Raw genomic sequence first — 15,917 nt, forward strand, 5'->3', positions numbered from 1 at the left:
CTACGCCAGAACCACCTGGTGGACACTCCGAAATCACCTGTCGCGCATGCCGGAACCACCTCTCAGACGTGCAGGAAGCACGTGCCGGACACGCCGGAATCACGTACCGGACAGACCGGAACCACCTGCCGAGCACGCCGGAGCCACCTGTTCGACTCGCTGGAACCACCTGCCGGACAGGCCAATATCAACTGCTGGCTATGCCAGATCCACCTGGGGGACGGTCCGGAATCACCTGCCAGCCATGGCGGAACCACGTCTCAGACGTACCAGAACCACCTGCCGGAGAAGCTGGAAACACGTCCTGGACAGTCTGGAACCACCTGCCGGCCAAGCCTGAACCACCTGCCAAGCACAACGGAACAACCTGCCAGACACGCCAAAATTACCTGCGTGTTATGCCAGAACCACTTGGAGGACTCTCTGGGATGACCTGCCGGGCATGCCAGAACCACCTCTCAGACGTGCCAGAACCATGTGGCAGACAGTCCGGAATCACCTGTTGGGAATGCGCAACCACCTCTGAGACGTACCAGAACCACATGCCGTGCAGGCTGGAACCACCTACCGGACAGACCGGAATCACCTTTCGGGCATGCCGGAACCACCTGTCTGATGTGCCAGAAACACGTGCCGGAGACGCCGGAAGCACCTGCCAAGCACGTTGGAACCACCTGCTCAACTCGCCTGAACCACCTGCCGGACATGCCAAAATCACCTGCCGACTATGCCAGAAACACTTGGCGAACACTCTGGAATCACTTGCCGGGCATGCAGGAACCACCTCTCAGACATGCCAGAACCCCGTGCCAATGACCCCGGAAGCACCAGCCGAGCACGCCGGAACCACCTGCTCGACTCGCCAGAACCACCTGCCGATCACGCAAAAATCACCTGCCGGCTACGCCACAACCAGTTGGTGAACACTTTGGAATCACCTGCCAGGCTTGCTGGAACCACCTGCCAGTCATGCCAAAATCACCTGCCAACTACGCCAGAACCGCTTGGACGACTCTCCGAAATGACCTGCCGGGCATGTTGGAACCACCTCTCAGACGTGCCAGAAGCACGTGGCGGACAGTCCGGAATCACCTGTTGGGCATACGCAACCACCTCTGAGACATACCAGAACCACGTGCCGTGCACGCCGGAACCACCTACCGGACAGACCGGAATCAACTTTTGGGCATGCCGGAACCACCAGTCAGATGTGCCAGAAACACGTGCCGGAGACGCCGGAAGCACCTGCCGAGCACGTCGCAACCACCTGCTCAACTCGCCTGAACCACCTGCCGGACACGCCAAAATCACCTGACCGCTACACCAGCACCACTTCGGGGACAAGCCGGAATCACGTGAGGGGCATGCCGGCACAGCCTCTCAGACTGAACCTCGTGCCGGACACCACAGAACCACCTGCCGGACAGACCGGAACCACCTGCCGGACACGCCGGTACCACCGGCTCGAACCGCCGGAACGACCGCTGGACATGCAAAATCACCTGCCGGCTACGCCGGAAACACTTGGCGAACAGTCCGGAATCACCGGCCGGGCATGCCGGAACCACCTCTCAGATATGCCAGAACCACGTGCCAATGACCCCGGAAGCACCTGCCGAGCACGCCGGAACCACCTGCTCGACTCGCCAGAACCACCTGCCGGACACGCAAAAATCACCTGCCGGCTACTCCACAACCAGTTGGGGAACACTTCGGAATCACCTGCCGGGCTTGCTGGAACCACCTGCCGGTCATGCCAAAATCACCTGCCAACTACGCCAGTACCACTTGGCAGACACTGTGGAAACACCTGTCGGGCCGGCCGGAAGCACATCTCAGACGTGCCAGAACCATGTGCATGAGATGCTGGAACCACACCCCAAACAGACGGAAAACACCTGCCAGACCCGTCTGAACAGCCTGCCGAGCACGCCGGAGCCACCTGCTCGACTCGCCGGAACCACCTACCTGACATGCCCAAAACACCAGCCGGATATGCCAGAACCACTTGGCGGACACTCCAGAAGCATCTGCCGGACATGCCGGAACCAGCTATCAGACACACCAGAACCACGTGCCGGAGACGCCGGAAGCACCTGCCGAGCATGCCGGAGCCACCTGCTCGACTCGCCAGAAACACCTGCCAGACACGCCAAAATCACCTGCCGGCTACGCCACAACCAGTTGGGGAACACTTCGGAATCACCTGCCGGGCTTGCTGGAACCACCTGCCGGTCATGCCAAAATCACCTGCCAACTACGCCAGTACCACTTGGCAGACACTGTGGAAACACCTGTCGGGCCGGCCGGAAGCACATCTCAGACGTGCCAGAACCATGTGCATGAGATGCTGGAACCACACCCCGAACAGACGGAAAACACCTGCCAGACCCGTCTGAACAACCTGCCGAGCACGCCGGAGCCACCTGCTCGACTCGCCGGAACCACCTAACTGACATGCCCAAATCACCAGCCGGGTATGCCAGAACCACTTGGCGGACACTCCGGAATCATCTGCCGGACATGCCGGAACCAGCTCTCAGACACACCAGAAACACGTGCCGGAGACGCCGGAAGCACCTGCCGAGCATGCCGGAACCACCTGCTCGACTCGCCAGAAACACCTGCCGGACACGCCAAAATCACCTGCCGGCTACGCCAGAACCACCTGGTGGACACTCCGAAATCACCTGTCGCGCATGCCGGAACCACCTCTCAGACGTGCAGGAAGCACGTGCCGGACACGCCGGAATCACGTACCGGACAGACCGGAACCACCTGCCGAGCACGCCGGAGCCACCTGTTCGACTCGCTGGAACCACCTGCCGGACAGGCCAATATCAACTGCTGGCTATGCCAGATCCACCTGGGGGACGGTCCGGAATCACCTGCCAGCCATGGCGGAACCACGTCTCAGACGTACCAGAACCACCTGCCGGAGAAGCTGGAAACACGTCCTGGACAGTCTGGAACCACCTGCCGGCCAAGCCTGAACCACCTGCCAAGCACAACGGAACAACCTGCCAGACACGCCAAAATTACCTGCGTGTTATGCCAGAACCACTTGGAGGACTCTCTGGGATGACCTGCCGGGCATGCCAGAACCACCTCTCAGACGTGCCAGAACCATGTGGCAGACAGTCCGGAATCACCTGTTGGGAATGCGCAACCACCTCTGAGACGTACCAGAACCACATGCCGTGCAGGCTGGAACCACCTACCGGACAGACCGGAATCACCTTTCGGGCATGCCGGAACCACCTGTCTGATGTGCCAGAAACACGTGCCGGAGACGCCGGAAGCACCTGCCAAGCACGTTGGAACCACCTGCTCAACTCGCCTGAACCACCTGCCGGACATGCCAAAATCACCTGCCGACTATGCCAGAAACACTTGGCGAACACTCTGGAATCACTTGCCGGGCATGCAGGAACCACCTCTCAGACATGCCAGAACCCCGTGCCAATGACCCCGGAAGCACCAGCCGAGCAAGCCGGAACCACCTGCTCGACTCGCCAGAACCACCTGCCGATCACGCAAAAATCACCTGCCGGCTACGCCACAACCAGTTGGTGAACACTTTGGAATCACCTGCCAGGCTTGCTGGAACCACATGCCAGTCATGCCAAAATCACCTGCCAACTACGCCAGAACCGCTTGGACGACTCTCCGAAATGACCTGCCGGGCATGTTGGAACCACCTCTCAGACGTGCCAGAAGCACGTGGCGGACAGTCCGGAATCACCTGTTGGGCATACGCAACCACCTCTGAGACCTACCAGAACCACGTGCCGTGCACGCCGGAACCACCTACCGGACAGACCGGAATCAACTTTTGGGCATGCCGGAACCACCAGTCAGATGTGCCAGAAACACGTGCCGGAGACGCCGGAAGCACCTGCCGAGCACGTCGCAACCACCTGCTCAACTCGCCTGAACCACCTGCCGGACACGCCAAAATCACCTGACCGCTACACCAGCACCACTTCGGGGACAAGCCGGAATCACGTGAGGGGCATGCCGGCACAGCCTCTCAGACTGAACCTCGTGCCGGACACCACAGAACCACCTGCCGGACAGACCGGAACCACCTGCCGGACACGCCGGTACCACCGGCTCGAACCGCCGGAACGACCGCTGGACATGCAAAATCACCTGCCGGCTACGCCGGAAACACTTGGCGAACAGTCCGGAATCACCGGCCGGGCATGCCGGAACCACCTCTCAGATATGCCAGAACCACGTGCCAATGACCCCGGAAGCACCTGCCGAGCACGCCGGAACCACCTGCTCGACTCGCCAGAACCACCTGCCGGACACGCAAAAATCACCTGCCGGCTACTCCACAACCAGTTGGGGAACACTTCGGAATCACCTGCCGGGCTTGCTGGAACCACCTGCCGGTCATGCCAAAATCACCTGCCAACTACGCCAGTACCACTTGGCAGACACTGTGGAAACACCTGTCGGGCCGGCCGGAAGCACATCTCAGACGTGCCAGAACCATGTGCATGAGATGCTGGAACCACACCCCAAACAGACGGAAAACACCTGCCAGACCCGTCTGAACAGCCTGCCGAGCACGCCGGAGCCACCTGCTCGACTCGCCGGAACCACCTACCTGACATGCCCAAAACACCAGCCGGATATGCCAGAACCACTTGGCGGACACTCCAGAAGCATCTGCCGGACATGCCGGAACCAGCTATCAGACACACCAGAACCACGTGCCGGAGACGCCGGAAGCACCTGCCGAGCATGCCGGAGCCACCTGCTCGACTCGCCAGAAACACCTGCCAGACACGCCAAAATCACCTGCCGGGTACGCCAGAACCACCTGGCGGACACTCCGAAATCACCTGTCGCGCATGCCGGAACCACCTCTCAGACGTGCCGGAAGCACGTGCCGGACACGCCGGAATCACCTACCGGACAGACCGGAACCACCTGCCAAGAACGCCGGAGCCACCTGTTCGACTCGCTGGAACCACCTGCCGGACAGGCCAATATCAACTGCTGGCTATGCCAGAACCACCTGGGGGACGGTCCGGGATCACCTGCCAGCCATGGCAGAACCACCTCTCAGACGTACCAGAACCACATGCTGTGCAGGCTGGAACCACCTACCGGACAGACCAGAATCAGCTTTCGGGCATGCCGGAACCACCTGTCAGATGTGCCAGAAACACGTGCCGGTGACGCCGGAAGCACCTGCCAAGCACGTTGGAACCACCTGCTCAACTCGCCTGAACCACCTGCCGGACATGCCAAAATCACCTGCCGACTATGCCAGAACCACTTGGCGAACACTCCGGAATCACTTGCCGGGCATGCAGGAACCACCTCTCAGATATGCCAGAACCCCGTGCCAATGACCCCGGAAGCACCAGCCGAGCACGCCGGAACCACCTGCTCGACTCGCCAGAACCACCTGCCGATCACGCAAAAATCACCTGCCGGCTACGCCACAACCAGTTGGTGAACACTTTGGAATCACCTGCCAGGCTTGCTGGAACCACCTGCCAGTCATACCAAAATCACCTGCCAACTACGCCAGAACCGCTTGGCGGACACTGCGGAAACACCTGTCGGGCCGGCTGGAACCACATCTCACACGTGCCAGAAACGTGTTCATGAGATGCTGGAACCACACCCCGAACAGACGGATACCACCTGCCAGAACCGCCTGAACCACCTGCTGAGCACGCCGGAAGCACCTGCTCGACTCACCGGTACCACCTCCCTGACACGCCAAAATCACCTGCTGGGTATGCCAGAACCACTTGGCGGACACTCCGGAATCATCTGCCGGACATGCCGGAACCAGCTCTCAGACACACCAGAACCAAGTGCCGGAGACGCCGGAAGCACCTACCGGACAGACCGGAACCACCTGCCAAGAACGCCGGAGCCACCTGTTCGACTCGCTGGAACCACCTGCCGGACAGGCCAATATCAACTGCTGGCTATGCCAGAACCACCAGGGGGACAGTCTGGGATCACCTGCCAGCCATGGCGGAACCACCTCTCAGACGTACCAGAACCACCTGCCGGAGAAGCTGGAAACACGTCCTGGACAGACTGGAACCACGTGACGGCCATGCCTGAACCACCCGCCGAGCACGGCGGAACCACCTGCCGGACACGCCAAAATCACCTGCGGGCTACTCCAGAACCACTTGGACGACTCTCCGAAATGACCTGCCGGGCATGTTGGAACCAGCTCTCAGACGTGCCAGAAGTACGTGGCGGACAGTCCGGCATCACCTGTTGGGCATACGCAACCACCTCTGACATGTAACAGAACCACGTGCCGTGCACGCCGGAACCACCTACCGGACAGACCGGAATCAACATTTGGGCATGCCGGAACCACCAGTCAGATGTGCAGAAACACGTGCCGGAGACGCCGGAAGCACCTGCCGAGCACGTCGCAACCACCTGCTCAACTCGCCTGAACCACCTGCCGGACACGCCAAAATCACCTGCCGGCTACGCCACAACCAGTTGGTGAACACTTCGGAATCAACTGCCGGGCTTGCTGGAAGCACCTGCCGGTCACGCCTGAACCACCTGCCGAGCACGACGGAACCACCTGCCGGAGACGCCAAAATCAACTGCGGGCTACTCCAGAAACACTTGGAGGACTCTCCGGGATGACCTGCCGGGCATGCTGGAACCACCTCTCAGACGCGCCAGAACCATGTGGCAGACAGTCCGGAATCACCTGTTGGGCATGTGGAACCACCTCTGAGACATACCAGAACCACCTGCCGGACACGTCAAAATCACCTGCCGGCTACGCCAGAACCACTTGGCGGACACTCCGGAATCATCTGCCGGACATGCCAGAAGCAGCTCTCAGACACACCAGAACCACATGCCGGACACGCCGGAAGCACCTGCTGAGCATGCCTGAGCCACCTGCTCGACTCGCAAGAAACACCTGCCGGAGACGCAAAAATCACCTGCCGAGTACGCCAGAACCACTTGGCGGACACTCCGGAATCACAGGTCGGGCATGCCGGAACCACCTCTCAGACTTGCCAGAACCATGTTCCCGACACGCCGGTACCACCTGCCGAGTATGCCGGAACCACCTGATCCACTCCCGAGGACCACCTGCTGGACATGCCAAAATCACCTGCATGCTACACCAGAACCACTTGGTGGACACTCCGGAATCACCTGCCGGGCATGCCAGCACAACCTCTCAGAAGTGCCAGAAGCACGTGCCGGACAGGCCGGAACCATCTCCCCGACAGACTGGAACAACAGGAAACACTCGCACGAACCACCTGCTTGACTCACCGGTCCCACCTGCAGGACACAGCAAAATCACCTGCCCGCTACACCAGAACCACTTGGGGGACAAGCCGGAATCACGTGAAGGGCATGCCGGCACAACCTCACAGACGTGCCAGAACCTCCTGCCGGACACCTCAGAACCACCTGCCAGACAGACTGCAACAACCTGCAGGACACACGGGAACCAACGGCTCGACCCGCCAGAACCACTGCCAGACATGCAAAATCACCTGCCGGCTCTACCAGAACCAGTTGACAAACACTCCGGAATCACCTGCCGGGCATGCCGGAACCACCTTTCAGACATGCCAGAACCACGTGCCAATGACACCAGAAGCACCTGCCGAGCATGCCGGAACTACCTGCTCGACGCAAGAACCACCTGCCAGTCATGCAAAAATCACCTGCCGGCTTTGCCACAACCAGTTGGTGAACACTTCCCCATCAGCTGCCGGGCTTGCTGGAACCACCTGCCGGTCATGTCAAAATCACCTGCCAACTACGCCAGAACCACTTGTCGACACTGCGGAAACACCTGTCGGGCCGGCCAGAACTACATCTCAGACGTGCCAGAACCTTGTGCGTGTGATGCCGGAACCACACCCCGAACAGACGGAAAGCACCTGCCAGACCTGTGTGAACCACCTGCCGAGCACGCCGGAGCCACCTGTACGACTCACCGCAAGCACCTGCCAGACAGGACAAAATCAACAGCTGGCTACGCGAGAACCATCTGGCGGACAGTCCGGAATCACCTGCCGGGCATGCAGGAACCACCTCTCAGATGTAACGGAACCACGAGCTGGACATGCTGGAACCACGTCCTGGACAGTCTGGAACCACCTGCCGAGCACTCCGGAACCACCTGCTCGCCTCGCAACACCCAAGTGCTGGACACGCCAAAATGAACTTTCGGCTACACCAGAACCACTTACCCGACACTCCAGAATCACCTGCCTGGCATGCCAGAACCACCTCTCACACGTTCCAGAAGCACGTGCCGGACATGCCGGAACGACCTATCGGACAGAACGGAACCACCTGCCAGACATGCCGGAACCACCTGCTGAACACGCCAAAATCACCTGCCGGCTACGCCACAACCACTCGGCAGACACTCCGGTATCAGCTGCCGGGCATGCCAGAACCACCTCTCAGAGGTGCCAGAACCACATGCCGGAGATACTGGAGGCAACTGCCGAACTCGCCGGAAACACCTGCTGGACATGCCGGAACCACCTGCCTGACAGTCCAAAATCATATGCCGGCTATGCCAAAACCACTTGGTGGACACTCCAGAATCACCTGGAGGGGATGCCGGAACCACGTCATGGACAGACTGCAAACACCTGCCGGACACGCCAGAACCACCTTCTCGACTCGCCAGAACCACATGCCGGACACGCCAAAATCACCTGCCGGCTACGCCACAACCAGTTGGTGAACACTTCGGAATCACCTGCCGCGCTTGCCGGAACCACCTGCCGGTCACGCCAAAATCACCTGCCGGCTATGCCAGAACCACTCGGCAGAGACTCCAGAACCACCTCCAGGACAGACCGGAATCACCTGCCGGAAACGCCGGGACAACCTGCTTGACTCGCCGGAACCACCTGCCGGACACGCCAAAATCACCAGCCGGCTACTCCACAACCACTTGTCGGACACTCCAGAATCACCTGCCGGGCATGTTGGAACCACCTCTCAGAGGTGCCACAACAACATGCTGGAGAATGCGGAAGCACCTGCTGAGAAGGCCGGAAGTTCCTGATCCACTCCACAGAACCACCTGCTGGACACGCCAAAATCACCTGCCGGCTACGCCACAACCAGTTGGTGAACACTTCGGAATCAACTGCCGGCCTTGCTGGAAGCACCTGCCGGTCATGCCAATATCACCTGCCAGCTCCGCCAGAACCGCTTGGCGGACACTCCGGAAACACCTGTCGGGCCTGCCAGAACCACATCTCAGACGTGCCAGAACCATGTGCCCGAGATGCCGGAACCACACCCCGAACAGACGGAAACCACCTGCCAGACCCGCCTGAACCACCTGCCGAACACGCCGGAGCCACCTGTTCGACTCACCGGAATCACCTGCCAGACAGGCCAAAATCAACAGCTGGCTATGCTAAACCACCTGGCGGACAGTCCAAAATCACCTGCCTGGCATGCAGGAACCACCTCTCAGACGTAACACAACCACGTTCCGGACACGCTGGAACCACATCCTGGACAGACTGGAACCACCTGCCGAGCTCTCCGGAACCACCTGCTCGACTAGCAGGACAATCGTGCCGGACACGCCAAAAGGAACTGCCGGCTACACCAGAACCACTTAACCGACACTCCAGAATCACCTGCCTGGCATGCCAGAACCACCTCTCACACCTTCCAGAAGCACGTGCCGGACATGACGGAACGACCTATCGGACAGAACCGAACCACCTGCCAGACACGCCGGAACCACCTGCTGAACACGCCACAGCCACCTGCTCGACTCTCCGGATCCACCGGCCGGACAGGCCAATATCCACTGCTGGCTATGCCAGAACCACCTGGGGGACAGTCCGGAATCACCTGCCAGCCATGGCGGAACCACCTCTCACACGTACAAGAACCACGTGCCGGACAAGCTGGAAACACTTACTGGACAGCCTGGAACCACCTGCCGGCCACGCCTGAACCACCTGCCGAGCACGATGGAACCACCTGCCAGACACGCCAAAATCACCTGCGGGCTATACCAGAACCACTTGGAGAACTCTCCGGGATGACCTGCCGGGCATGCTGGAACCACCTCTCAGACGTACCAGAAGCACGTGGCGGACACCCCAGCACCACCTGACGGACAGACCGCAACCACCTGCCGGACACGCCGGAACCACCATCTCGACCCGCCGGAACAACCGCCGGACATGCAAAATAACCTGCCGGCTACGCCAGAACCACTTGGCGAACACTCCGGAATCACCTGCCGGGCATGCCGGAACCACCTCTCAGACATGCCAGAACCACGTGCCAATGACCCCGGAAGCACCTGCCGAGCACGCCGGAACCACCTGCTCGACTCGCCAGAACCACCTGCCGGACACGCCAAAATCACCTGCCGGCTACGCCACAACCACTGGGCAGAGACTCCGTAACCACCTGCAGGACAGACCGGAATCACCTGCCGGACACGCCGGGACCACCTGCTTGACTCGCCAGAACCGCCTGCCGGACACGCCAAAATCACCAGCCGACTACTCCACAACCACTTGTCGGACACTCCAGAATCACCTGCCGGGCATGTTGGAACCAACTCTCAGAGGTGCCACAACAACTTGCTGGAGACTGCGGAAGCACCTGCTGAGAATGCCGGAAGTTCCTGATCCACTCCACAGAACCACCTGCTGGCCACGCCAATATCACCTGCCGGCTACGCCACAACGAGTTGGTGAACACTTCGGAATCAACTGCTGGGCTTGCTGGAAGCACCTGCCGGTCACGCCAATATCAACTGCCAGCTACGCCAGAACCACTTGGCGGACACTCCGGAATCACAGGTCGGGCATGCCGGAACCACCTCTCAGACTTGCCAGAACCATGTTCCGGACACGCTGGTACCACCTGCCGAGTATGCCGGAACCACCTCATCCACTCCCGAGGACCACCTGCTGGACAAGCCAAAATCACCTGCTGGCTATGCCAGAACCAGTCGGCAGACACTCCGGAATAACCTGCCGGGCATGCAGGAACCCCCTCTTTAACATGCAAGAAGGACATGTCGGACACGCCGGAAACACCTACCGGACAGACCAGAACCACCTGCCAGACATCCCGGAACCACCTGCCGAGCACGCCGGAGCCGCCTGCTCGATAGGCCGGAACCACCTGCCAGACAGGCCAAAATCAACAGCTGGCTATGCTAGAACAACCTGGCGGACAGTCCAAAATCACCTGCCTGGCATGCAGGAACCACCTCTCAGACGTAACAGAACCACGTTCCGGACACGCTGGAACCACATCCTGGACAGACTGAAACCACCTGCCGAGCTCGCCGGAACTACCTGCTCGACTTGCAGGACAATCGTGCCGGACACGCCAAAAGGAACTGCCGGCTACACCAGAACCACTTAACCAACACTCCAGAATCACCTGCCTGGCATGCCAGAACCACCTCTCAGACGTGCCAGAAGCACGTGCCGGACATGCCGGAATGACCTACGGGACAGACCGGAACCACCTGCCTGACATGCCGGAACCACCTGCCGAGCACGAAAGAGCCACCTGCTCCCCTTGCCGGAACCACCTGCCAGACAGGCCAAAATCAACAGCTGGCTGTGCGAGAACCACCTGGGGTACAGTCTGGAATCACCTGCCAGCCATGGCGGAACCACCTCTCAGACGTACCAGAACCACGTGCCGGACAATCTGGAAACACGTACTGGACAGGGTGGAACCACCTGCTGGCCACGCCTGAACCACCAGCCGAACACGACGGAACCACCTGCCGGACACGCCAAAATCACCTGCGGGCTACTCCAGAACCACTTGGAGGACTCTCCGGGATGACCTGCCGGGCATGCTGGAACCACCTCTCAGACGTGCCAGAACCATGTGGCAGACAGTCCGGAATCACCTGTTGGGCATGTGGAACCACCTCTGAGACGTACCAGAACCACCTGTCGGACACGCCATAATCACCTGCCGGCTACGCCAGAACCACTTGGCGGACACTCCGGAATCACCTGCCGGGCATGCCAGCACAACCTCTCAGAAGTGCCAGAAGCACGTGCCGGACAGGCCGGAACCATCTCCCGGACAGACTGGAACCACAGGAAACACTCGCCGGAACCACCTGCTTGACTCACCGGTCCCACCTGCAGGACACACCAAAATCACCTGCCCGCTACACCAGAACCACTTGTGGGACAAGCCGGAATCACGTGAAGGGCATGCCGGCACAACCTCACAGACGTGCCAGAACCTCCTGCCGGATACCTCAGAACCACCTGCCAGACAGACTGCAACCACCTGCCGGACACGCGGGAACCACCGGCTCGACCCGCCGGAACCACTGCCAGACAGGCAAAATCACCTGCCGGCTACACCAGAACCACTTGGCAAACACTCCGGAATCACCTGCCGGGCATGCCAGAACCACCTCTCAGACATGCCAGAACCACGTGCCAATGACACCAGAAGCACCTGCCTAGCATGCCGGAACCACCTGCTCGACTCGCCGGAACCACCTACCTGACACGCAAAAACCACCGATCGTGTATACCAGAACCACTTGGTGGTCACTCCGGAATCATCTGCCAGACATGCCAGAAGCAGCTCTCAGACACACCATAACAACCTGCCGGAGACGCCGGAAGCACCTGCTGAGCATGCCTGAGCCACCTGCTCGACTCGCAAGAAACACCTGCCGGACACGGCAAAATCACCTGCAGCGTACGCCAGAAACACTTGGCGGACACTCCGGAATCACAGGTCGGGCATGCCGGAAGCACCTCTCAGACATGTCAGAACCACGTGCCAATGACACCGGAAGCACATGCCGGACACGCCTGAACCACCGTCTCGACTCGCCAGAACCACCTGCCGGATACGCCAAAATCACCTGCCGGGACGCCAGAACCACTCGGCAGAGACTCCGGAACCACCTCCATGACACACCGGAATCACCTGCCGGACACGCCGGGACCACCTGCTTGACTCGCCAGAACCACCTGCCGGACACGGCAAAATCACCAGCCGGCTACTCCACAACCACTTGTCGGACACTCCAGAATCACCTGCCGGGCATGTTGGAACCACCTCTCAGAGGTGCCACAAAAACATGCTGGAGACTGCGGAAGCACCTGCTGAGAAGGCCGGAAGTTCCTGATCCACTCTACAGAACCACCTGCTCGACACGCCAAAATCACCTGCCGGCTACGCCACAACCAGTTGGTGAACACTTCGGAATCAACTGCCGGGTTTGCTGGAAGCACCTGCCGGTCACGCCAATATCACCTGCCAGCTACGCCAGAACCGCTTGGCGGACACTCCGGAAACACCTGTCGGGCCTGCCAGAACCACATCTCAGACGTGCCAGAACCATGTGCCCGAGATGCCGGAACCACACCCCGAACAGACTGAAACCACCTGCCAGACCCGCCTGAACCACCTGCCGAGCACACTGGAACCACCTGCTCGACTCGCCGGAACCACCTACCTGACACGCAAAAACCACCGGCCGGGTATGCCAGAACCACTTGGTGGTCACTCCGGAATCATCTGCCAGACATGCCAGAAGCAGCTCTCAGACACACCAGAACAACCTGCCGGAGACGCCAGAAGCACCTGCTGAGCATGCCTGAGCCACCTGCTCGACTCGCAAGAAACACCTGCCAAACACGCCAAAATCACCTGCTGGCTACGCAAGAACCACTCGGCAGACACTCCTGAATAACATGCCGGGCATGCCGGAACCACCTCTTAGACATGCCAGAAGGACGTGTCGGACACGCCGGAAACACCTACCGGACAGACCGGAACCACCTGCCAGACATCCCGGAACCACTTGCGGATCACGCCGGAGCCGCCTGCTCGATAGGCCGGAACCACCTGCCAGACAGTCCAAAATCCACAGCTGGCTATGCTAGAACCACCTGGCGGACAGTCCAAAATCACCTGCCTGGCATGCAGGAACCACCTCTCAGACGTAACAGAACCACGTTCCGGACACGCTGGAACCACATCCTGGACAGACTGGAACCACCTGCCGAGCTCGCCGGAACCACCTGCTCGACTGGCAGGACGATCATGCCGGACACGCCAAAAGGAATTGCCGGCTACACGAGAACCACTTAACCGACACTCCAGAATCACCTGCCTGGCATGCCAGAACCATCTCTCAGACGTGCCAGAAGCACGTGCCAGCCATGCCGGAACGACCTACGGGACAGACCGGAACCACCTGCCTGACATGCCGGAACCACGTGCCGAGTACGCCAGAGCCACCTGCTCCCCTTGCCGGAACCACCTGCCAGACAGGCCAAAATCAACAGCTGGCTGTGCGAGAACCACCTGGGGGACAGTCTGGAATCACCTGCCAGCCATGGCGGAACCACCGCTCAGACGTGCCAGAACCACGTGCCGGACAATCTGGAAACACGTACTGGACAGACTGGAACCACCTGCCGGCAACGCCTGAGCCACCTGTCGAGCACGACGGAACCACCTGCCGGACACGCCAAAATCACCTGCGGGCTACTCCAGAACCACATGGAGGACTCTCCGGGATGACCTGCCGGGCATGCTGGAACCACCTCTCAGACGTGCCAGAACCATGTGGCAGACAGTCCGGAATCACCTGTTGGGCATGTGGAACCACCTCTGAGACGTACCAGAACCACCTGCCGGACACGCCAAAATCACCTGCCGGCTACGCCAGAACCACTTGGCGGACACTCCGGAATCAGCTGCCGGGCATGCCAGCACAACCTCTCAGAAGTCCCAGAAGCACATGCCGGACAGGCCGGAACCATCTCCCGGAAAGACTGGAACCACAGGAAACACTCGCCGGAACCACCTGCTTGACTCACCGGTCCCATCTGCAGGACACACCAAAATCACCTGCCCGCTACACCAGAACCACTTGGGGCACAAGCCGGAATCACGTGAAGGGCATGCCGGCACAACCTCACAGACGTGCCAGAACCTCCTGCCGGACACCTCAGAACCACCTGCCAGACAGACTCCAACCACCTGCCGGACACGCGGGAACCACCGGCTCGACCCGCCGGAACCACTGTCACACATGCAAAATCACCTGCCGGCTACACCAGAACCACTTGGCAAACACTCCGGAATCACCTGCCGGGCATGCCGGAACCACCTCTCAGACATGCCAGAACCACGTGCCATTGACACCAGAAGCACCTGCCGAGCATGCCGGGACCACCTGCTTGACTCGCCAGAACCACCTGCCGGACACGCCAAAATCACCAGCCGGCTACTCCACACCCACTTGTCGGACACTCCAGAATCACCTGCCGGGCATGTTGGAACCACCTCTCAGAGGTGCCACAACAACATGCTGGAGACTGCGGAAGCACCTGCTGAGAATGCCGGAAGTTCCTGATCCACTCCACAGAACCACCTGCTGGACACGCCGAAATCACCTGCCCGCTACGCCACAACCAGTTGGTGAACACTTCGGAATCAACTGCCGGGCTTGCTGGAAGCACCTGCCGGTCACGCCAATATCACCTGTCAGCTCCGCCAGAACCGCTTGGCGGACACTCCGGAAACACCTGTCGGGCCTGCCAGAACCACATCTCAGACGTGCCAGAACCATGTGCCCGAGATGCCGGAACCACACCCCGAACAGACGGAAACCACCTGCCAGACCCGCCTGAACCACCTGCCGAGCACGCCGGAGCCACCTGTTCGAGTCACCGGAATCACCTGCCAGACAGGCCTAAATCAACAGCTGGCTATGCTAGAACCACCTGGCGGACAGTCCAAAATCACCTGCCTGGCATGCAGGAACCACCTCTCAGACGTAACAGAACCACGTTCCGGACACGCTGGAACCACATCCTGGACAGACTGGAACCACCTGCCGAGCT

This window comes from Equus caballus, chromosome 27, assembly GCF_041296265.1.
Source record: "Equus caballus isolate H_3958 breed thoroughbred chromosome 27, TB-T2T, whole genome shotgun sequence".
Taxonomy (NCBI): domain Eukaryota; kingdom Metazoa; phylum Chordata; class Mammalia; order Perissodactyla; family Equidae; genus Equus; species Equus caballus.